This window comes from Schistocerca serialis, chromosome 1 (assembly GCF_023864345.2).
Source record: "Schistocerca serialis cubense isolate TAMUIC-IGC-003099 chromosome 1, iqSchSeri2.2, whole genome shotgun sequence".
In the NCBI taxonomy this organism is placed as follows: domain Eukaryota; kingdom Metazoa; phylum Arthropoda; class Insecta; order Orthoptera; family Acrididae; genus Schistocerca; species Schistocerca serialis.
Window position 1 is genome coordinate 233,528,515 of NC_064638.1, and position 25,122 is coordinate 233,553,636.

Genomic DNA, 25,122 nt, shown 5'->3' on the forward strand with positions numbered 1-25,122 from the left:
TTAAGGGACCAAAATGCAGAGGTCATCGGTGCCTAGGCCTACAGACTACTTGAACTAACTTAAAGTAACCTATGCTAAGGACAACACACACCCCCATTCCCGAGGGAGGACTCGAACCTCCGGTGGGAGGGGCCGCGCAGTCAGTGACATGGCGCCTCTAACAGAGCGGCCACTCCGCGCGGCTGCATTTATTGAAATAAACACAAATATTATTTAACACACTAATGATCAGACTCACTCTTCACAAACAACAACCAAAGGGCAGATATGTCAGAAGTGCGTAACATATATATTCAGACAATAAGGAACAGTAGGTTTTCGCATTAAGGAAATGGCAAAAATTACCCCTCGGAGGAAAATTCTCACATTTAGTCTGCACTCGATCAAGCTATGTTGTTAATCGCAATTTATGGTACGATCAGTAATTTCATAAAAGCCAACCAATTATTTTGCAGTAGTATTAACAGTTCCTTGTACCAAAAAGCGAATATACTGTTAAAGTAGGATATTCCTCCTCTTTTTTTTACATTTTTTTCAGTAAATAACACTGAAATGCCTCCAGGCGATACAACGCGAAAGTAGTACAATGGAAGTTCAGGCTGAAGTCAGTCAATATAAACAGCTTGAAATAAACTATGAATCACTCATGGTCGAGAGAGGGCTGGTACAGTAGAGTTACTTAAATCTTAAGCGCTAATGATCTATATGTTGTATGTGAACGGGTAAAATTTTTAATAAGAACACAGGCCGTAAAATACACAAGAGCTTAAAAGTTGCTCGTTTCAACAGATGGCCTGAATTACTGCGCGTAAGGCAAACCTCAGCACCACAGTACAAGTTAACGAACAAGAAAGCGGCCCGTAACATCGGCAGGTCCCCGCGCCCGTGAGGCATAGAGAAGTCGGCCAAAAGATGAGGCAAGTTAGTGCTGTTAACAAAAGACAGTAAATAAAAGATGAAGCCCTTACAAGAAAACACCAAAGAGTCGCAACTTATCTTTAACTCTCGTAACAAAGAACTCTATTCATGATAGGAGAAAATGAGAACTAAAGATCTCCTCAAGCTTTAATCAACTGGTTAGTCATAATTATAATCAGAGGCTCAGCGAAAAATACAGTCGACAACTGCAAGGCCACTAAACCGTTTGTTGGCGTATATTACAAGGCAAGAAGGAACGAGCTTACCCCTACTTGGAATTAGATCTCACACTCTCGACGCCGTAGCGCATGCCCACACGGCCTGACTTCTTGAGAACACTCCAAATTGTGGAATCCAGATAGTCTTCTTTACACGTATACTCAGTAGAACAGTCTGCTGTGGTAGATACCACACATAAAACTGCCGCATCTCATAAAGTAACAAACTTGCCTACTCTGAAGTTTCTAACTCACTGAAACCATCTCGTCATTAGCTACCGTGATACTGACGTGCCACCAGTGGCCAGCCACTATGACTGATGGACTCACAGAGTCGAAACAAAATGGAGAGACATACCCACACCTCTCGTCTAAGCTCCATTAGATTCGATGCTCAATCGATTTAGTGCCACCGTTGGTGCAGAAGGTAGCAGCTCTGTATTAATTTTCACACCTTGTACAATTCAAAATCACGTTCAATGATGCATTCCTTCTCCTGCACTATATGCATACAACAAGTAAAAGCTTCAGCATTTGCTTTAGTTACTGAATACAGTACTCTTAAGGGCTAGCAGTAAGGGCAAAGAAGATGTTATTGCGCAATTTACTTGCTGCGGTCATGATAAACTTCGGTTCTCTGGTCGATGCCGGTTCGGAGTCGCGGTGGTAGTGGCGGTGGGCAGCTGTCGGGGAAGTGGTGGGGAAGGGGTTGGGGGAGGGGTGGGGGGGGGGGGGCGTTGGACGCAGGTGGCCGGGGCCCGCGGCAGAAGCTACAAGGTAACTGCGTTATCGTAACACGGTTGTTGCCAGGCCGGCGGCGGTCCAAGGCAGGTAACGCAGTTTTCTAGCGGTCCAACCCGCGCATGGCTCGTACATCACCGCCGCTTATTAGGTTATGCACCGACCAGGCCAGCCGAGAAGGGTGGGCACAGAAGAGACGCAACCGACAGTAGCTGGCAAAGGCGAAGCGGGCGACCACTCCTGTCACAGAGCACGCAGCACGGCAATCACGTCGCCTGCCCACTCGATGCCCGCAACCGCGCGTGTACACGACACTCCACAACACTGCCGGGGCTCTGCCGCCTCACTACCTGGATAGAGTTTCAGTAAAAATGTCACACAGGCACACCGGACTGAACATTAGTCACCCGCAGGAAAGCAACTGGAATCACTCAATAGAGGAAAGTCCACTGGACCTGACGGGATACCAATTCAATTCTACACAGAGTACGCGAAAGAACTTGCCCCCCTTCTAACAGCCGTGTACCGCAAGTCTCTAGAGGAACGGAGGGTTCCAAATGATTGGAAAAGAGCACAGATAGTCCCAGTCTTCAAGAAGGGTCGTCGAGCAGATGCGCAAAACTATAGACCTATATCTCTTACGTCGATCTCTTGTAGAATTTTAGAACATGTTTTTTGCTCGCGTATCATGTCATCTCTGGAAACCAAGAATCTACTCTGTAGGAATCAACATGGATTCCGGAAACAGCGATCGTGTGAGACCCAACTCGCCTTATTTGTTCATGAGACCCAGAAAATATTAGATACAGGCTCCCAGGTAGATGCTATTTTTCTTGACTTCCGGAAGGCGTTCGATACAGTTCCGCACTGTCGCCTGATAAACAAAGTAAGAGCCTACGGAATATGAGACCAGGTGTGTGGCTGGATTAAAGAGTTTTTAGCAAACAGAACACAGCATGTTGTTATCAATGGAGAGACGTCTACAGACGTTAAAGTAACCTCTGGCGTGCCACAGGGGAGTGTTATGGGACCATTGCTTTTCACAATATATATAAATGACTTAGTAGATAGTGTCGGAAGTTCGATGTGGCTTTTCGCGGATGATGCTGTAGTATACAGAGAAGTTGCAGCATTAGAAAATTGTAGCGAAATGCAGGAAGATCTGCAGCGGATAGGCACTTGGTGCAGGGAGTGGCAACTGACCCTTAACATAGACAAATGTAATGTATTGCGAATACATAGAAAGTAGGATCCTTTATTGTATGATTATATGATAGCGGAACAAACACTGGTAGCAGTTACGTCTGTAAAATATCTGGGAGTATGCGTGCGGAACGATTTGAAGTGGAATGATCATATAAAATTAATTGTTGGTTAGGCGTGTACCAGGTTGATATTCATTGGGAGAGTGCTTAGAAAATGTAGTCCATCAACAAACGAGGTGGCTTACAAAACACTCGTTCGACCTGTACTTGAGTATTGCTCATCAGTGTGGGATCCGTACCAGGTCGGGTTGACGGAGGAGATAGAGAAGATCCAAAGAAGAACGGTGCGTTTCGTCACAGGGTTATTTGGTGAGCGTGATAGCGTTACGGAGATGTTTAGCAAACTCAAGTGGCAGACTCTGCAAGAGAGGCGCTCAGCATCGCGGTGTAGCTTGCTCGCCAGGTTTCGAGAGGGTGCGTTTCTGGATGAGGTATCGAATATATTGCTTCCCTCTACTTATACCTCCCGAGGAGATCACGAATGTAAAATTAGAGAGATTAGAACGCGCACGGAGGCTTTCAGACAGTCGTTCTTCCCGCGAACCATACGCGACTGGAACAGGAAAGGGAGGTAATGACAGTGGCACGTAAAGTGCCCTCCGCCACACACCGTTGGGTGGCTTGCGGAGTATCAATGTAGATGTAGATGTAGATGTAGATGCAGCGTCGTCTCTATCCTTTATACAGGGTGAAAAGTATTTAAAGCGACAAACTCTGGGAGGTTGTAGGGGACATCAAAACAATTATTTTTCCCTAATGTCATTTTCTCCTAAGAGGAGTATTTAAACCGGTAGAGGAAGATTCCTCTGTCGGCAAATTAATTAAGCCAACAAACACTTTTCGATCTTTTTTATGACCAAGAAACGACAGATTAACATAACCCAATTTCAATTACAATAGCTTCTCAAAAATGTCTCCATTGACACGTAAACAAAGGTTACACCGTCGGCTCGTGTTCTGTCTGACACGGGCAAAAACCCCAGGAGTATCCTGAATTGTTCCTGCTGCTGCTACTATCCGGGCAACCAGATCCTTTTCTGATGCAACAGGAATTGCGTAAACAAGGTTGCGCATCTCTCCCCGCACAAAAAAGTCCAGAGGGGACATATCTGGGGATCGAGCAGGGCATGGTACAGGACCACCTCTGCCAATTCACGTTTCTGGGAACCGTCGGTCCAGGAATCGACGCACGCTACGACTGAAATGTGCCGGCGCCCCGTCATGTTGGAAACACATGCGTTGTCTTGTAGGGAGCGGGACGTCTTCCAGCAAATCTGGCAATGCTCTGGCGAGAAAATTGTGATAGTGCCTGCCATTTAATGGCCTAGGAGGCAGATACGGCCCAATTAAACAGTCCTCAACAACACCGACCCACACATTAATGAAGAACCGTACTTGATGAGCGATAGTAACTTGTGGCATGTGGGTTACCCTCACTCCAAACATGCGAATTGTGCATATTGAAGACTCCATCACGCCCGAACGTTGCTTCATCGGTAAACAACACAGAGGATGAAAATGTAGGATGCATTTCACAATCTTCCAGTTACCACTGCGAAAACTCTGCTATGGATGGATAATCAACTGGTTCCAGGTCGTGGACACGCTGTAAGTGAAATGGATGTAACAACTGCTCTCGAAGGACAGTTCTTACATTCGTCTGATTCGTCCCCATGTTACGTGCAATTGCACGAGTGCTGATTGAAGGATCCCGTTCCACATGCTGCAAGACAGCTTCATCAAATTGGAGCGTTCTTACCGTGCGACGGCTTCCCTGTCCAGGTAATCTGCTAAATGACCCGGTCTCACGCAGACGTTTGGTACACAGCAGCTAAGGTCGTATGATGCGGGATACGACGATTAGGATAATGTTGTTGATAAACCCGCTGTGCAGCTCGTCAGTGTACTCACTCCAGGTGTATCGCTCCATTAGTAAGCAGAGACAATGCACTACTACATTGGTGGACAGCAATTTCCTACAACTGAAGAGCGTAATACGCCCTCTAACAACTGAAAATAGTAATACGGCCTCTAACAACTGAAGAGCGTAATACGGCCTCCACCGGTTTAAACAATCCTCATAGGAAAAAATGACACTAGGAAAAAAATTTTTGTTTTTATGTCCCCTACAACCTCCCAGAGTTTGTCGATTTAAATACTTTTCACCCTGTATTGGCTCCAAAACAGCTAGGAAGAGATTCTGATAGTTTATTCAGGCACGCCACCCATTGCTGACTACTTACCGTAAATCTGCCAAATAAGGTGGCCGTTCAATACTACGTTTGTAAATATGTTCAGTTAATTCATTGGACTAATGGAGGTGCGATAAGATAGTACACAGTTCGTCAAAACATATAGCCCTGTGAACACAGTTGTTATAACCGGAGGATCGAACCACAGACTGCATACTCGTCATGTAAACGAAGAAGGAACAGCAGTACTAGGTCACCGAGGATCGGGTTCATATTTAACCAAAATCAATTTTCCTATGTCGTGATACGAAAAACATCGACAAGAAATCACACAGCCACGTACCACGGATGTTATTCTCCGGTGTCAGACCAAATGCCTTATCATATTGTCCCTTTTCCTTGGGAGTGTATTCCATATGTTCCTATCCTCGCCGATTTTGTAGTCAATCTCCTAATTTCTTATCACAAACAGTCCACCTAATTTTCCACCTTCTTCTGTAGCATCACATCTCTATTCTTTCCTGGGTTTCCTACAGTCCATGTTCCCCTACTATACAATGCTCTGCCCCAGAAGTACATTATTAGAAATGTCTTCCTCAAACTAAAGGCTATGTTCGATATTAGTAGACTTCTCTTGGCCAGGAATTCACTCCTTGCCAGTGGTATTCTGCTATTGATGTTTCGCCAGCCGCTGTGGCCGAGTGGTTCTAGGCACTTCAGTCCGGAACGGCTGCTGCTACGGTCGGAGGTTCGAGTCCTGCCTTGGACATGGATGTATGTGATGTCCTTAGCTTAGTTAGATTTAAGTAGTTCTAAGTCTAGGGGACTGATGACCTCAAATGTTAAGACTCATAGTGCTTAGAGCCATTTGAACCATTTGAACTATTAATGTTCTCCTTGCTCTGTCAGTCATGGATTGTTTACCGCCTGTGTAACAGAATTCCTTAGCTCGATCTACGTCATGATCACCAATAATGAAAAGTTTCTCAGTGTTCTCATTTCTGCTGCTTTTCATTAATCTCTTTATTCGATCTAGGCTCAATCCATATCCTACTCATCAGAGTGTTCATTCCATTCAACAGTTCCTGTTATTTTTCTTCATCATTCCAGTCCTGAACCTTTCTATTATTACCGCCATTTCTTCTTCGATGTACACATTGAACAGTAGGGATGAAAAACTACATTCCCGACCAACACGCTTTTTAATTCATGCACTTCATTCTTGGCCTTCCACTCTAATTATTCCCTCTTGATTCTTGTACATATTGTACAAAACTCGTCTTTTACTAAAGATTACCCCCAGTTTTCGTAGTATTTCTAGCATATTGGAGCGTTTGGCATTATCAAACGCTTTTTGCGGGTCGGTAAATCCTACGATTGTGTCTTTAATTTCCTTCAGTGTTGTTTCCGTTAGCAAGGCATCATCAGAATTGCCTGTGGTGCCGTTAACCTTCCTAAAGCCAAATTGATCGTCGTCTAACAAATCCTCAATTTTTTTCTTTTTCAATCTTCTATATGTTATGTTTGTCATCAACTTGGGTGTAGGAACTGTTAAGCTGATCGTGCGATAATTCTCGCACTTGCTGGCTCTTGTACTCTTTGGAATAGTGTGGATGATGTTCCTCTGAAACTATGATGCTATAGCGCCAGCCTCATATATTCTATACACTAGCGTGAATACCCACTGCCACTTCCCGTACGACTTTAAAAATATGAAGGAATGTTATGTATCCGTTATTCGGTGTTAAGCCTTCCAGAGCGCTTCTAAATTCTGATTCTAGTACTGGATCCCCTATTTCTACTGTATCGATCCTTGTTTCTTCTTCACGTCATTTGACAAGTCTTCCCCGTCACAGAGGTGCACAACGTACTCTTTCCGCCTGCGTGATCCTTCCATGGCTGTAACAGTGGAATTCCAATTCAGCTCTATATGTTAACCCTCTTGCTTTTAATTTCGTCGAACACTGTTTTGACCTTTCTACATGCTGAGTCAGCCCTTCCGACAATCGTTTCTTTTTCGATTTCTTCACGTTTTTCGTGTACCGATTTTGCCTCAGCTTCCCTTCACTTCTTACTTCTTCCATTCCTAAGTGACTAGTTCTTCTGTAGACCTGATTTTCCCGCAACATAATTTCTTCTTTCGTCGATCATCTGAAGCGTTATCCATGGTTTCCTCGCAGTTACCTTCACAGTACATATGTTTTCCTTTCCAAGTTCTGTGACTGCCGTTTTCAGACATGTCCATTCCTCTTTATCGGATCTGCCTACTGAGCAATTCATTATTTCGTTGTCAGAGAACTTCAGGCTTACCTCTTCCTTCTCTAGTACTTCCGTGTCCCAGTCCTTTAACATTAATTTTTCCTGACTACTCTTTTAAACTTTAGACTCTTAGTCATTAACAGACTGTTATTTGAGTCTGTATTTGCCGCTGGAGTACGCCTTACACTCCAATATCTGATGTTGGAATGTCAGCCTGACCCTGATGTGGTGTAACTGAAATTTTCCTATAACTCCTGGGTTTTTGTATTATACCTCCTCTTCTTGTGACTTCTGAACAGAGTATTCGCTATTACCATCTGAAATTTATTGTAGAACTCAATTAGCCTTCTGCTCTTCCATTTCTACTACTAAGCCCATATTCTCCCGTAACCATTTTTCTACTCCTCCCCCTACAACCGCATTCCAATCCCCGATCATTATTAGATTTTCATCCCCCCTTTTCATACTGAATTGTCCGTTTAATATCCTCATGTATTTTCTCTATCTGTTAATCTTACTGCTTGCGACGTCGGCATGTATACCTGAACTATTGTTGTCACTTTTGGTTTGCTGTCGATTCTGATGAGATCAAAGCTGTCACTGAACTATTCAGAGTAACTCACCCTCTTACCTCCCTATTCTTAATTAATCTTACTCCCGTTATTCCACTTTCTGCTGCAGTTGATGTTTTCTTATACTCGTCTGGCCAGAGATCCTTGTCATGATCACATTTTACTTTACTGACCACTACATTATCTAGATTGAGCGTTATCATCTCCCTTTTTAAGATTTTCTAGCTTCCCTATCGCTCCAAATTGTGACATTTCCACGCCTCGAGACGTCAGCAATTCCTGACAGGTTTGAAACCGACTATAATTGACGTGGCATGACACACGTCTACGGTCAATATCGGTTAGGATATTGTTCTTACTTCCTGTTTCATTGCAGTTGTGGGTCCCCTTCTTTTCCATACTTTTTACAGCCTGTGTTGAAACATAAACAAACAGGCACAGATGATATCCAAACACTATATCTCCATTCTGGCATTCTGTCACGTCTCCGCCGCGTCTTATTGCCCCGACTTGCACGTGCAAACCTCGATACTGTTACGCAGGAGCAGGTCACATGACCGCCTGATACCAGCACTACAGTGTCTGCACTGTACACCCCTCAGGGCTCCATAGCGATCCGTGGGCTCTTTTAGTGCGTCACTAATATTTTTAACGGTTAATTTATTTGACGAGACGGAAGTTAGTTAACACTTGTGTCTGATTTTCGCTGCACATTCAGACAGTCATGTTGTTCATTTCGATATCAGGAATACTTGTAAGTGAATGTAAACGACACTGCGTCAAACGTCCTAGACAAATAATGATCAGGGGCTCGTGAACGGAAATCCAACTATTACAGAAAACAGGTTTACTTCCTAAATTTTATGAGTCTGAGCAGTACATCGTTTTTGGTGTTTGAGAAGAAATTACGAAGTAAAAATACATTCAATGTGGGGATGTTTGTCCCGTTTTTGCTGTCGTTTAAATGGTTGGTCGCTCGGGTGTTTCCGCCTTACTCTACCGGCGTTGGAAGCGATTCTTAATATTTACGTCACTCTCGATGGAAATATGCGACGTCAAGACAACAGATATTTCTTCATGCTATAAATCGGGCGAAAGGCTTCCAACGGTATAAAACTACTTACTGCAAAAATGTATGTTACTCAACAAAGTCTGATGCTAAAACATGACGTTGCCTCTTAACTTTTCGATGCAAATTTCCGGGAAGATGTCACGAACTTTACGACTGAATATAATACAGCCGCTACAACAACAACACGAAACTCCCAGTATGCTATGTAAAATGATACACAAAACTTAACGATGAAAGTAACTTTTGCACAATTTGTCAACTCCAAGCAACACAACGTGATGAAACTTGGACCACATATAGGACTGCTACAGAATAGTGCTGAAGGTAGCTGTGAAACACAGGTAATGAGTCAATAATGGTACTTTTATTCAAATACAATAACTATACTGAAATAATCGCGATCTGTGACGGTAGGCCTACTGTTGACATTACAAACGGCGGGACTTTAATAGGGTGTGTGTTCACCAAGGACGACCATGTATGCTCTGTTACGTGCCCCACGGACGGCCACAAGGTTAGTAAGGACATTACTGTGGCGGAGCGGTTTCTCCACCAGCACGGTTGACCACTGCTGGATGCTCGATGATGCATGTGGACTTGATCCAGCACGTCTGTGGAATGCATTTCACATGTGTTCAGTGCGATTCATGTTGGAGGAACTGGTAGGCCAGCCCATTCACCGAATATCCTCTCATTACAGGAACTACTTCGCCAGCACTGTTCAATGCGATCTCTAAATTGTTCAAATGGCTCTGAGCACTATGGGACTTAACATCTGAGGTCATCAGTCCCCTAGAACTTAGAACTACTTAAACTTAACTAACCTAAGGACATCACACACATCCATGCCCGAGGCAGGATTCGAACCTGCGACCGTAGCAGTCGCGCGGTTCCAGACGGAAACGCCTTGAACCCATCGGCCACACCGGCCGGCCATGCGATCACTCATCGTCGTCAATAAACACGTATTCAGGGCAGAATTCACCAATGAAAAGACGCAAATGGGGAAGGAATACAGCATCGCAATAACAGTGAGCAGCGAATGTAGTGTGCCACATTACGCCTCCGTGCACCCAAACATCTGGACCACCAAAACGATCATGTTCGGCAATGATGGACCTACCCTCATATAGCGGAGATGCGATGACGAAATTTATCCACTAACATTCTCGAAAATTTCAACGTAGGAATAAACAGCCAACCGGTTGTACATAAACGGAACGTACAGTCACCTAGTTATGGACGCCTACTAAGGGGTGTTTTCACCACAATGAAATGTTGTTGGATCCAATAAAGTAATACATAGTAAATCAAGTATGACAAAAAACACATTAACCAAGAATCTTTGCAAAAAGGGCAATAGTCAGAATTTAGAGCAACTACGCTGAGGACAAAACTGAAATATAACGTTCTAGCCTTTGCCACGTATCCCCAGCTGGGAGCATCATAAGCCCAATTGGCCAAGTGGCTTCCATTGCTGCCACCCGTTGTGGTCGATCGACTCTAGGCGCTTCAGTTCGGAACCGCGCTGCTGATACGGTCGTAGGTTCGAATCCTGCCTCGGACATGGACGTGTGTGATGTCCTTAGTTTAGTTAGGATTAAGTAGTTCTAAGTCTAGGGGACTGATGAGCTCAGGTGTTAAGTTCCATAGTGCTTTGACAGTGGAGAAGCCCTCGGACGTTGGCGCGCCAAATACACTCCTGGAAATGGAAAAAGAACACATTGACACCGGTGTGTCAGACCCACCATACTTACTCCGGACACTGCGAGAGGGCAGTACAAGCAATGATCACACGCACGGCACAGCGGACACACCAGGAACCGCGGTGTTGGCCGTCGAATGGCGCTAGCTGCGCAGCATTTGTGCACCGCCGCCGTCAGTGTCAGCCAGTTTGCCGTGGCATACGGAGCTCCATCGCAGTCTTTAACACTGGTAGCATGCCGCGACAGCGTGGACGTGAACCGTATGTGCAGTTGACGGACTTTGAGCGAGGGCGTATAGTGGGCATGCGGGAGGCCGGGTGGACGTACCGCCGAATTGCTCAACACGTGGGGCGTGAGGTCTCCACAGTACATCGATGTTGTCGCCAGTGGTCGGCGGAAGGTGCACGTGCCCGTCGACCTGGGACCGGACCGCAGCGACGCACGGATGCACGCCAAGACCGTAGGATCCTACGCAGTGCCTTAGGGGACCGCACCGCCACTTCCCAGCAAATTAGGGACACTGTTGCTCCTGGGGTATCGGCGAGGACCATTCGCAACCGTCTACATGAAGCTGGGCTACGGTCCCGCACACCGTTAGGCCGTCTTCCGCTCACGCCCCAACATCGTGCAGCCCGCCTCCAGTGGTGTCGCGACAGGCGTGAATGGAGGGACGAATGGAGACGTGTCGTCTTCAGCGATGAGAGTCGCTTCTGCCTTGGTGCCAATGATGGTCGTATGCGTGTTTGGCGCCGTGCAGGTGAGCGCCACAATCAGGACTGCATACGACCGAGGCACACAGGGCCAACACCCGGCATCATGGTGTGGGGAGCGAGCTCCTACACTGGCCGTACACCACTGGTGATCGTCGAGGGGACACTGAATAGTGCACGGTACATCCAAACAGTCATCGAACCCATCGTTCTACCATTCCTAGACCGGCAAGGGAACTTGCTGTTCCAACAGGACAATGCACGTCCGCATGTATCCCGTGCCACCCAACGTGCTCTAGAAGGTGTAAGTCAACTACCCTGGCCAGCAAGATCTCCGGATCTGTCCCCCATTGAGAATGTTTGGGACTGGATGAAGCGTCGTCTCACGCGGTCTGCACGTTCAGCACGAACGCTGGTCCAACTGAGGCGCCAGGTGGAAATGGCATGGCAAGCCGTTCCACAGGACTACATCCAGCATCTCTACGATCGTCTCCATGGGAGAATAGCAGCCTGCATTGCTGCGAAAGGTGGATATGCACTGTACTAGTGCCGACATTGTGCATGCTCTGTTGCCTGTGTCTATGTGCCTGTGGTTCTGTCAGTGTAATCATGTGATGTATCTGATCCCAGGGATGTGTCAATAAAGTTTCCCCTTCCTGGGACAATGAATTCACGGTGTTCTTATTTCAATTTCCAGGAGTGTACATATAGTCTGCGGCCGCGAGCTCGGCTCCAGTTCACCACCGGCAATGGAGGGTGAAGCCTTCACAATGCCAGTCACTGGTGCTGGCGAAAAGTCAGTAAAATCATTAGATGAACGTCGGCCGAAGAACCAGAGACAGAAGCCAATAGGCAGTTTGTCAACAAGTAGTCACGAAAGCCTTAACAATTTTGTGATTAGAACCATTTGAACCATTTCAGCTTCCATTGCTGCCACGAAAACAAGTCGAGTTGGGCAGCCTATCAGGTGCGGACAGTAACATGTACCCATTTGAAACATCATAACAAAATCCTCGAAAAAAACGACAGTTAATTTTAAAAACAAAATATAAAGAGCGCATAGTGTCCTTTTGAAAACACACAGTAGTCAAGCAAATTAAGTATAATAGAGCCATCTGTTACGATTTACAGAAATCACTAAAATATAAAGGACAGAATAACATAGAAAAAATTTTACAAACAGCTGTACAATCCAGAAAATATTTACATGAAGATAACCTCGGCAGCACATATCTATTAAATTAGAAGTATGTAATGTTTCGAAACCAGAAGCAGGGAAAATATTGTAAAACATTGAGGAATCAAAATTCCGCGAGCAGGGGATTGAAGCCATTGAAAAAATATTTCTTTCATTGTCGTATCGGTTCATTGAGAATGAGACCATCGTTCTTAGAAATGTGCTTGAAGACATCTAGCTCTTCGAGTACACCGAGCCTATGACCTTTCTTTTCTCTGTGTAAAGTGGAAATATGGGCAATGCGTTTCGGTTTGTGTTCGGAAATTAGCTGATGGCCTGCAAAAGTGGAATTATGTACATTAGTGCCTCTTTTTTTACTAATAAATGATCTTGTACCTGACCTTCCAGGTTGTCCTATGTAACAAACGGGAGACGTACCACAAGTGTTTTTATACACTTCTGAGTTGTGTATCGGAGCAACTGTGGACTTGAGATTGTGGTTGGAATTTTTTTTAAGTTATTGTTCGTGGAAAAGGCAACTTTGAATCTATATTTTTTAATCTGAAGACGACGAATTTTATACGAAATAGGGCTAAGAATGGTATCGAGGAAACACTTCGTTACTGTCAGTAACAGCACTGCTGTCTAAATTGGTCACCTTAGCTTCAGTTTTAACTTTAAAGATCTTGTCAACTAACGTGGAATTACAGCCGTTATTAACTGCAATAGTTTTTATTACGTTCGTCTCTTCATTAGGCTTCTCAGGTGACAAAGGCACAGAAACTGCACGATGAACGGCTGAATGGAAAAATGCTTTCTTATGGGAATGAGGACCCACTGAAGTAGCGGACAGAATTCAATTTGTATTAGAGGCTTTTCTAAAACACCGAAAGAAAGTCTGTCGTTGTCAATAACAATACTAAGATCCAAGTAATTAAGATAACGGTCGTTATTTTCTAGCTCCCAACTGAAGCTAATTTTTTTTTATGAAGACTATCAAAAATTTCAAAAAAATGCTGAATTCCTTCCCGAGAACCACTGTACGCGATCAAAATATCATCTGCTTACCAAGCGTAGGACAAAATACCAAGATCAACAACTGAAAAATTATTGAAGAATTTCTCTTCCAGACAATTAATGAAAATATCTGCCAAGATGCCTGCCAGTGCCAGGCCGCCAGGGTGATGGTGTAATTTGTCACTGAGAAAGAAAGAGTTGTTTTGGTACTGTTCTTCTTAACGAAACAGTTGTTTTTTACTACTCTTCTTAACGAATTAGATCAGCGATCTGCTCATCAGAAATATTTTTTTTAAAAGTACGTTAGTGTATAGGATCGTAGTGTCTGATGAAAACAATTTAGTATCTTGGTCACACTGCAGATCTTTGGTTTTGCTGACTAGATTTTGATTGTTGACGACAGAATAATTAATTCAAAAAACAAAGTATTTTTTATTTTTTCGTGAAGATACCTAGCTAACTAATGATATGCATTGATCAAGTTTTTGACGCTCGGAATTATCGGTTGGTGACTTTTGTGAACTTTAAACTGGGAACGCAATTTTTGGGTCTGTGGTTTCGTACTAATAAGCTGTTTTTTATTAAATGGCTCGAGAAAATGCATAGCGCTGTTAACGGGTAGCCTAATTTCTTTTTGTATCACGTGGGTCGGATCCTCATCTAGCTCCGAGACATTATTCTCTTCAAAAAATTGTAAAGTTTTAGACACATACTCGTTCTCAGTAGCAATGATTACAACATTCCATTTCTCAGACATCGTTATACAGGCATTGTTGTCTTTTAGCTTAACAATAAGAGTTTTAATCAGTATCTTATCACAATCATACTGACAGGAGATTTCAACTGCTTGTCCCTCAAAAATACTACATAAGTCATGATCTACTCTCGTTTGTCGAGAAGCGTTTACTTTGACGCTATCGAGGCCTATTTTATGATCTACAACCACATTTTCTACAACATTTTTATTTGGCAGGTTAGGCATTACATTGTATTTAATTTCTTTTTCCAACAACGCAGTTTCTTCAGGTGTAGAGTTTATTTCTGTTTTATTCAGCACTGTGTTGAATCATTCGTGTTCATACCTTTGAAAACTAGTAATAACAGGATTTCTTACACGTAAAAGGCTCTTAAGATTAGCCAGTTTCTTCTCGTTTTCTTTTGCAATAAAATTCTTATAGTTATCTAAATCGTCATTAATATCCTAAAATACATGTTTCAGAGTCAAAAAATAAAGGAAAAATTTTAGTGAGCTCATGATACAACATTGTTCCCAGCTGGGCACACGTGCCAAATGGTAAAAACGTAATATGTTATTCTTGACATGAACGTAACTGCTCTAAATTCTGACTATTGCTTTTTAGCAATGTAATTTTACGTAAGTGAACTTCGTGTGTCATGAAAATTGTCATCTTGGTTAACGGGTTTTGGTCATACGTGATTTGCTATGTACTATTTTATATCATTTAGCAATACCCCTAGTACGTGTCGAAAGCTAGATCAATGTACCTACCATTTATGTGCAACCGGTTGGCTGTTTAATCCTACGTTGAAACTAGTATAGGGTTGTTGAAGAACAGCCAGGTACACAACTGCTAAATTCTTGAAAATGATCCTTTTGATTGACATTTTTATGGCGTGGGAACACTCAGTGTCCCATGGACGTACTGATCTCCAGATATTTGTACACGGTACACTCACTGGTCAACGATATTCCTATAGCATACACCTTCCTCATATGCGCCTTTTTATGGGAGCATTCGGCGCTTACTTCTCAAACTCAGTCATCAATGCCTGTAGAGTAACGATCTACACACTTGTCGGACCTCTTGGTCTAGTAGTCAACTGGGTGCTTTAAAACTGAGGGGTCTTGGGATGGAATTGCGGTTGGTCACCGGAATTTTCAGTCTTCGTTCTGTCCTAGCCCTCACTTCTCAACGATGTGAGGAGTCGCATGAAACGACACGTTGTTTGGACTACATGTGAAACTGTAGGTCCCCTTTTCCCGGTTGGATAAATGATTATGGATGGTAGCAATCGACCGCGTCAAACAGGGCAAGTGAAGGAGAACTTGGAACAAGAGGGTATTTGGAGAGAGGACTGGCCTGCTAGTTACCTCGACTGGAATCCCCATCGAGCAAAAGTGGAATGCGTTGGGGAATGCGTTGGGGAGGCGTACTGCTGCACTTTCAAATGGACCGCTGATCGTCTACCGCATTTGTCCGCCGCGATGGTGGAGGAATGGAACATCCACTGATAAGAATTCGTTATTACATGTGGACAGTATGGGGACCCATTGCAGAGCATGCATTGTGTTATGTCTCCTTGAAAAATTTGCGACAAAGTGTAAGTGAACCGTGTCAAAATGGCGTAAAGAAAAGAGGCACGGGACACAGGAATTTCACAGGAGTTTCCAAATGGATATAGAAGCCGCTTCTCTGATGCGACCAAATCAAAGAATACTTAAAGACGATTGTTTCTTTTGTAATGTAGAAACAATGGTCTTCTTTGTCATCATTTTGCTTTGCCTATAATCACGGAGCGGATTATAGTATCTCGATGATCTTATTTTGCTCGATGATGAGCTATGAAAACACATTAAATCTTCTATCGGAAAATAATTTTGAACAATAAACTGCCCACAAAGTGTAAGAGGAAACGAAGGTGCAGTGAAGTACATCTGAGTTTGTAACCTCCCCCTCTCTTATAGACCTTAATGACAGTGAAAAATTAAACCGCGTGTACCTAATGGAAATTTGGGAAAAGCAATCGTCACCGAAGTTAATCTGTCGGTAAAGAGGGAGGAAAGGGTTACATCTAAATGAAAGGAAAAACGCAAATGAAACTGGTGGAAATTAATTTTGAAAAGGGGTAATGTTAATAAAGAAAGTAAATGTGCGGCCATTACGTTAACAATTAATTAGCGATAATTAGATATTTAAGATTTCGGGGAAATTACGGCCGCCAGTCCTATGGACAATTACTATAGTAACTGAAAAAGAAAGGTTATTACACATATAATTAGCACTAGAAGTGTGGCAACTGAAGGTTGACACGTGTAGTGTGAAAACTGAAAGTTTGTCAGAAGTAATAAATTTCGCTACACTCTGACTTAATGTAGCAAAAGAATTAATAAAACCGAAAAACTGAAAGTTAATTTAGTGACTGAAATTAATAGAGAGCTTCGTTTCTGAAGCACTTCGAAATTCAGTGAAATACGGTTAGTCTTGGGCTACCTCAACAGTCATTTCAAAAGCTACTTGAATCTACGCAATTTATAAATCAGAGATTTAACTTTGAACTAGAATTAAATGATTCTGAGCAATTAACAATAGTAAAATTTAGTACGTACCAAGCTGAGCTGCAGTCACAGGTAAGCTAAAATACGGTAACAAAACTCGCACTCTTAATTTGTGCTTGTGTAATCTAAATATTGAAGCCAGCTATGAATACCTTAACTGAACTTTGAAATTAAAGCAGTGAAATCGAATGATATTACTTTAATGCTGGCGTTTGAATTTCAACGACACTCGGGTTCATTCCGGAAAAGGAAGGGACCCTGCTTGGTAATGCAATTGGGACAATGAGCAACAAAGGTTCACGCTAAGTTGTTGTAATTTTGTGAGGCAAATGGAACAATTTTAAAAGCTGAGGTCTGCCATACAGTTCTAAAACTTTACGTGCTACCAGTCTTCCTTGATGGTTGATTGAAAGTTTGAAGTCGTCGATCGAGGAGGTGGCGACAGTCACTCATTGTCGGCCGTCGCTGTTGTAGAAGCTGGATGTTGGCGCGCCTTCTTCTCGACACGGTCTCCAGCCGAAACGGGCTCTTGATGTGTGCCAGCTAACGCTTCCCGTCCGCGACACCATGTCAGAAACCAACATAGCAAGTCGAGCGCAATTACATGCTGCCAAACCCCGAAAGCGCGGCAACTCGCGGGAGCGTCACACAACACACCTGCTCCACTGCACTACTCCAGCCAGACTCTGCTCTGCCCGCGCTCCACGAGGCTGAGTTAACACTACCAAAGATCCTAAACACTTTGGTTCTCCACACGACCTATCGATGTAATCGTTTGATATCATAGTTTTCCCTAGGCAAGACCCAGGGTAAAAATACAAATAATATTTACAAAACAAACCAATTATACATCGACATAAATGCATATATATACAAATAGTAAAACAATTACAATATACAAAGACACAGAAACGTCATTTCTTCAGGTAACAAAATAAGGAAAAAAAATTATAGTACAATAGACGGAAATAGGAGGATATGCATTTACGGCGTTACTAGTTTTCGACTTGCCACTGTCGATGTCAGAACGATCTACACTGTCGACTGGCCCATAGACCGCTCCCTACGGGATAATATGCATTTAACAGAAAGGATGTCATGCAAACACATAATTAATAGGCTAACCCTAGAAACATATGACATGGGTGTTGTAAAGCATTAAATAAAGCACGGTTATCGTCTAACTATGAAATGAGACAATGATCGACATACCTTCGTCTTTATTATGACGTTCCCTGTTGACGTTCATGAATAAGATATTATTACAGGATCTGGTCGATCATAAGAAATGCAGAAAAAGAAAATTAACAATAGCTGGCATGGGACGGTACTAATGTGACACTAGATGAGCGAATGAGGAGCCCTCTTACAGTGTTTAGGACCAAACGTTATGTAAGGTTATCGTTATGTGGTTTCTTAGGCTAAGCGCAAATTGAGACGCGTATAGCACGTGAGACGCGACACGACACTACAGCGCGACGCACACGTTCCGTGCATGTCGCGCGGTTCCAACTCGTATTGAGCCGCGTACATGCATTTGCACGCGCCGGTTGACGGTGCTCTGCGCTGACACAAACGAAGCGCGCGCACTCTCTAATCTTTCTCAAACAATTTCACAGAAACTACTGAGTAAAAATATTTCATTTTTACCTTGCTTGTAGCGTTATATGTCAGTTTCGTGACGAAGTGCCCATCATCTCGCTCATGGTCATACTTATTGAGGTATACACAGCTTAGTAAGACGCTACGCAAAAATCGGAAGGTTTGCAGAGGAAAATAGGGGTCGCTATGATTTTGCGTTTGGTGCGTATTACACCATATGTTGCTGTGTATGAAATTTAACTAAAATGTTGAATTTTTGTTTAGACTTGGGAGCAGGTCTCTATCTGCCTCCGATTTCGAGACAATGGATCCTATGTAGCGCACTCACTTCCGATCTCACGTCCGCGAGAATTAAATACACAGAACATCTATCATATCTCCTAAACCGCTCGAGACATCGAAACGAAAGTTCGGCGGATGATAGCACAGGGGGAGGACAGTATTTTGCCAATTCGTAAACACAGAGATCTTTCTTATCTATGGCGATATATCAGTACTTTCACTTCCCTTTTTCTTTCTTACTCCAGTGACTGTAATTTTTTAAGAGTTATCGACAGCTTTCGAAACAAGAGTTTCATACTATGAAAAGAAACATCGAGTTTCTTCTGTTATGTTACTGCAAATCGACACCATGAGGTTCTTCGTAAACTATTGAGCTCCGTAATTGCCAATTATTTGTTTAATGAGGCACTCTCTATCATAATTCTGACGCAATAGCTGCTGCGAGATGAGTTTGTGCAAATTACACTGTCTTTTGACAAAGGAAGTACAATTAATCCTGTCAACAAGAGAAATGTGGCCGTTACTCGTAAGTGGTGATCCTTCTTTGAATGTGAAACTCACACAAAAATAAATTGCCAATTCTGTTGGAATTTTGGTTGAATCAACATGAACCTTCGTATTTTAAACACTGAGCGACTGGAATGGAAACTTACCACAGGACTTTATTCCTTCTCTTGATCAGAGCAGTATTATAATAATGATGAGCGTTCCTTCAGGAGCAATAATAGGCACATGCCAGCTTCTGGCTACTCACCTACGGCTTGCCAAACTGACAATGTGTGATCGCGAATAAAATGGTTGTTACTGAGAAAAATAAGCAATTGATCTGTCGCACACCACAATGGTTAGTGTATAGTCAACAGCGGAGGATAATGCGCGCGACAAGAATGCAGAAGCTCGCCATGTGCGTATTGTGAGCTGGAGTTCGAAAAACATTGTCGTGAAAGTACACTACTGGTCATTAAAATTGCTACACCATGAAGATGTGCTACAGACGCGAAATTTAACCGACAGGAAGAAGATGCTGTGATAAGCAAATGGCTAGCTTTTCGGAGCATTCACACAAGGTTGGCGCCGGTGGCGAAACGCACAACGTGCTGACATGAGGAAAGTTTCCAACCGATTTCACATACACGAGATCCAATGACTGTTAGCAGAATATGGAATCGGTGGGTTCAAGAGGATAATACGGAACGCCTACTGGATGCCAACGGCCTCGTATCACTAGCAGTTGAGATGACCGGCATCTTATCCGCATGGTTGCAACGGATCGTGCAGCCACGTCTCGATCCCTGAGTCAACAGATGGGGACGTTTGCGAGACAACAACCATCTGCACGAACAGTTCGATCACGTTTGCAGCAGCATGGACTGTCAGCTCGGAGGCAATGGCTGTGGTTACCTTGACGCTGCACCACAGACAGGAGCGCCTGCGATGGTGTACTCAACGATGAACCTGGGTGAAGGAATGGCAAAACGTCATATTTTCTGAGGAATCCAAGTTCTGTTTACAGCATGTTGATGGTTGCATCCGTGTTTGGCGACATCGCGGTGAACGCACATTGGAAGCGTGTATTCGTCATCCCCATACTGGCGTATCACCCGGCTTGATGGTATGGGGCGCCATTGGTTACACAGTAGACGTTACATTTCAGATGTGTTACGACCCGTGGCTCTACCCTTCATTCGATCCCTGCGAAACCCTACATTTCAGCAGGATAATGCACGACCGCATGTTGCAGGTCCTGTACGGGCCTTTGTCGATACGTAAAATGTTCGACTGCTGCCCTGGCCAGCACATTCTCCAGATCTCTCACTACTCTTGATGAACTGTGGTATCGTGTTGAAGCTGCATGGGCAGCTGTACCTGTACACGTCATCCAAGCTCTGTTTGACTCAATGCTCAGGCGTATCAAGGCCGTTATTACGGCCAGAGGTGGTTGATCTGGGTATTGAGTTCTCAGGATCTATGCACCCAAATTGCGTGAAAATGTAGTCACATGTCAGTTCCAGTATAATGTATTTGTCCAATGAATACCCGTTTATCAACTGCATTTCTTCTTGGTGTAGCAATTTTAATGGCCAGTAGTGTAGATCTGCCTTTGTCAGCAGTACATTTCTACAAATGAAATATATCTTATCACCACACTCTTTTGGGATATTCCTACTTTCGTAATAATACCGACAATTTTTTTTCATTTGTGTAGCCTGTTGTATCATTATTAATGCTGATAATGTGCATGCAACAATTAAAATGCTTTTTCTTATCGCGGCGAGCCGATCAAAACATTGTTATCTGTGACTGCTTTTCGACTGTTCCTAGCTTGCAGTTGAAATGTGATGTCCACATGTACATAGTATAATGTCTGTTGTTACATCCATATCCAAGTAACGATGGTGAAACTTATGAACTTCACATCTTGGACGCTTTTTACCTGAAGAACAAAGGGGTCCTTAATTCCGTATTCACTACCACTGCTCTTCAAAAAAAAAAAAAAAGAAAAAAAAAAGAAAAAAAAAACCGTACAGGTATTTTATATGTGACTGAAAACTATTATGTACTAACGAAAATAGATTGGGCGCTCAAACGGCGAAAAACGAAATACTACTCAATGATACTAAAATTCAGTATACCATAAGGCTGTATTTTTTGGACGGGCAATATTTCCACTGCCCATATGCGCCATGCTGAAGTGAGCGTATGGCAGGACTGCCTTCCCGCTCGCAACCTCACCCCTCCCACAGTGCTCGTGTGTCGCGCGGCGCGAGAAACTGTGCCGCAACCACAACGCCTTGCGGCCAGGCGAGGGCGTGTGTCGCGTCCCAGTCGCGTCGCGTCCCAATTTGCGCGGTCCCATTTGAACCTGTGAAGCGCCACACGCGCTATACGGGTCCCAATTTGCGCCTACCCTTACTCTATGACTGAACACAACTCTGTAAGCTATAATGACATTGTTTAGTATTGCAATCTTGTCACGGAAATACACGCTTTTACACAGTTTACAGTGTGACAATGTAAAGAAGTGAAAATGACGCATCTCGTCCTCTAAAAGTGAACTAAACCTATACACAACAGTATTATTATTTTACTAGAAGTTTCATTACAAAATTATTCTTACGATTATGTTATGATGTTGGCCAGTACTACGATAAGTCATCCGATTCCGGTTCAAAGTTCGGTACTATTTTTAGAAATGACAATCAAGTCCACGTATGATGGTTAGTTCTGTGACAAGTTCAGCAAAAGATTACCCAAGGTCGCCCCTACTGCTCAAGCTGTGCATCGAAGAAGCTATGGTGTTAATAAAATAAAAATCATTAGTGGAATTAAAATTCAAGGTGAAAGGGTATCAGTGATACGATTTGCAGATGACACTGCTATCCTGAGTGAAAGTGAAGAATGATTACATGCTCTCCTGAATAGAATGAACAGTCTCATGATTACAGAATATGGATTAAGAGTAAACGGAAGAAAGACGAAAATAATGAGAAGTAGCAGATATGAGAACAGTGAGAAACTTAACATCAGAATTGACGATCACGAATTAGATGAAGTTAAAGAATTCTACTACCTAGGCAGCAAACTAACCAATGATGGGCTGAACAAGGGGGACATCAAAAACAGACCACCACTGACGAAAAGGGCATTCCTGGCCAATAATATCAAATGTAGGTCTTAATTTGAGGAAAAAATTTATGAGAATCTACGTTTGGAGCACAGTATTGTATAGTAGTGAAACAATGATTGTGGGAAAACAGGAACAGAAAAGAATCGAAGCAATTGAATCTTGAAAGTTAGGTGGGCCGATAAAATTAAGAACAAGTTGCTGCAGTGAATCAGAGAGGAAAGGAATATATGAAAAACACTGACAAGGAGAAGAGAAAGGATGACAGGACACCTGTTACGACATCAGGGAATGACTTCCATGGTACGAGAGGGAACAGTAGATGGCTAAAACTGTAGAATGAGTCAGAGACTGGAACACATCCGGCAAATAACTGAGGACGGTGTCAAAGGAGAGGACTTCGTGGCGGGCCGCATCAAACTAGTCAAATAAAAATTTAAAGACTGTCAGAATCATCCACATTGGTTGGACTCGCCGATAGATCGCTTCCGTAGGCTCACACATATTTAATAAAAATGTGTCACACAACAGTTAACCAAAGGGAAATAGGTGATATACATATGAAAAGACGACGTGGCGACTGTGTAACTATGAAATGAAAGAGTGGTCCATTAATCCGTGTTTATTACGGAGGTCACGAATAAAGAATTATTGTAGATCCCTTAATTCAGAAATAATCCAGAGGAAAAGAAAATTAGCAATTAATGACATGGACAGTATTAATCTGAAACTTCAAAGACTCGAAGTGATTAGAATGGACAAGACCACGTCTGTGCATGAATTATTTTAAGATGAATCTAATGTGGCCACACAGAGGTTGCCTGAATCCGCCAGAAAAATGGAAAACCACATATGCAAAAAAAAATTCTGATTAAATCATGACTGTGCCTTGAGTCACGTGAGAAAATATTGGATTTGTAAAATGTGACCAATAACAATAACACGCCATCAAATGCACACTGTCTGTCATGTTCTGCTCGCCCAAGCTGCGAATTCTTGCCACATTCAGCACTCTGATGTGTAGAACATAGCAGGCTTCACGATCTCTCACAGACTATGACACACAGCTATCTATCGTATCTACAGATGAAATCTCTAGTCCAAGTGTTTACTTCTTGGTCTCCAGACAAAGTCTTCGCCACCATGTTCTGAGCCTGTGGTCATCTCCGACATGGAGCTCTTTCTGCTCTCTACGAGGCTGCACGATTCCTGTGTACCAATGAAAAAGGCTGCACAAAAATAATGGTCAATGATGGTTTTAAAATGTTTTTGTGGGCGTCCACGCCATCAGCGTGTTTTGAGGGCGAAACCATGGTCCACATATGCTGTATTCTTTTTTTATCTGTACAATTGAACAGATTCCATCGTTAGTCATCTACAAGCTCCCATTTTAAGCTGTCAGGAAAATATAGCTGGAAACTGAAAATATGCCCTTTAAAATGACACATGGTTGAAAATGGCCAATTGCACAGATCATAAGACGAAGACAGCTTATTTGGAACATGTATCTATTCTAAAATGGTATTTCTGCTAACAAGACAACTATCGTCTTTCCCAACAAAAGTTTGACAACAGCAGTCAATCGTTACACACACAGGTATGCAGTTCTTAAACAATTATGAATTGTTTTCGCACTCCTCAGCTACGTTTGCTACTACAGTATGATCAGCTCAGCGCCTGCATTTCTTGGAAATTGGCATTCCGATTTCTTGCTTTTTTTATGGGCTCCTGTTGCTTAGTCCGGTCGCCTGGGGCAAGTCTTCTTAGTTATCGCCATTTCGGCGCATTGTGTGTAGAGGAGAATGATATGATGATGAAGACAGGACAAACACCCTCTCACGGTGCCAAGAAAATGTCTTACCCAGCCGGAAATGAAACCCGGGCACCTCAGCTAAGGAGGCGGACAGATTACACACAAGGGAGCCGTCTAACAATTCTGAAGATGACAAAATGCCGCGGCCTTTATTCATAATGGGCCTCCCACGCACATCGTTCTTGGAAGGCGACTGTTCGGCACAGAACAACGTTCGATTGAAGTGTTCTGTGTCCGGATGGTCTCTGCAACTGCAGGTATTCGTCGCGCTATGTTATATGATTTCTGTAAACGTAGCTCTGAACACCACATCGTGCGTCGTACATTATGCGAAAACTGCACTGACAATGGCTACGTCGCTGGCAGCTGCCAGCCCTGATTGGTCAGCTCGTATTATTCCCTCGCGTTTTCCTCTGAAGGGCGGGCCGCAATATCCCGGAGGATCCAGTCCGCCACCAAGTCACTGGGCTGGGCCGCTGCGATTCTGTATCTAATTACAGAAAAAATTATATGGAAAACAGCCATGAGGAATGAAAAGACAGAGAAGTAGACGTCTTACTCCTGGAAATAACTATTTCATTATTAATGACAATAGAGGTCAGATGGTAAATGTTTTTAATGACGTATGAATAACACATGAGACGTGGCGGCCCGG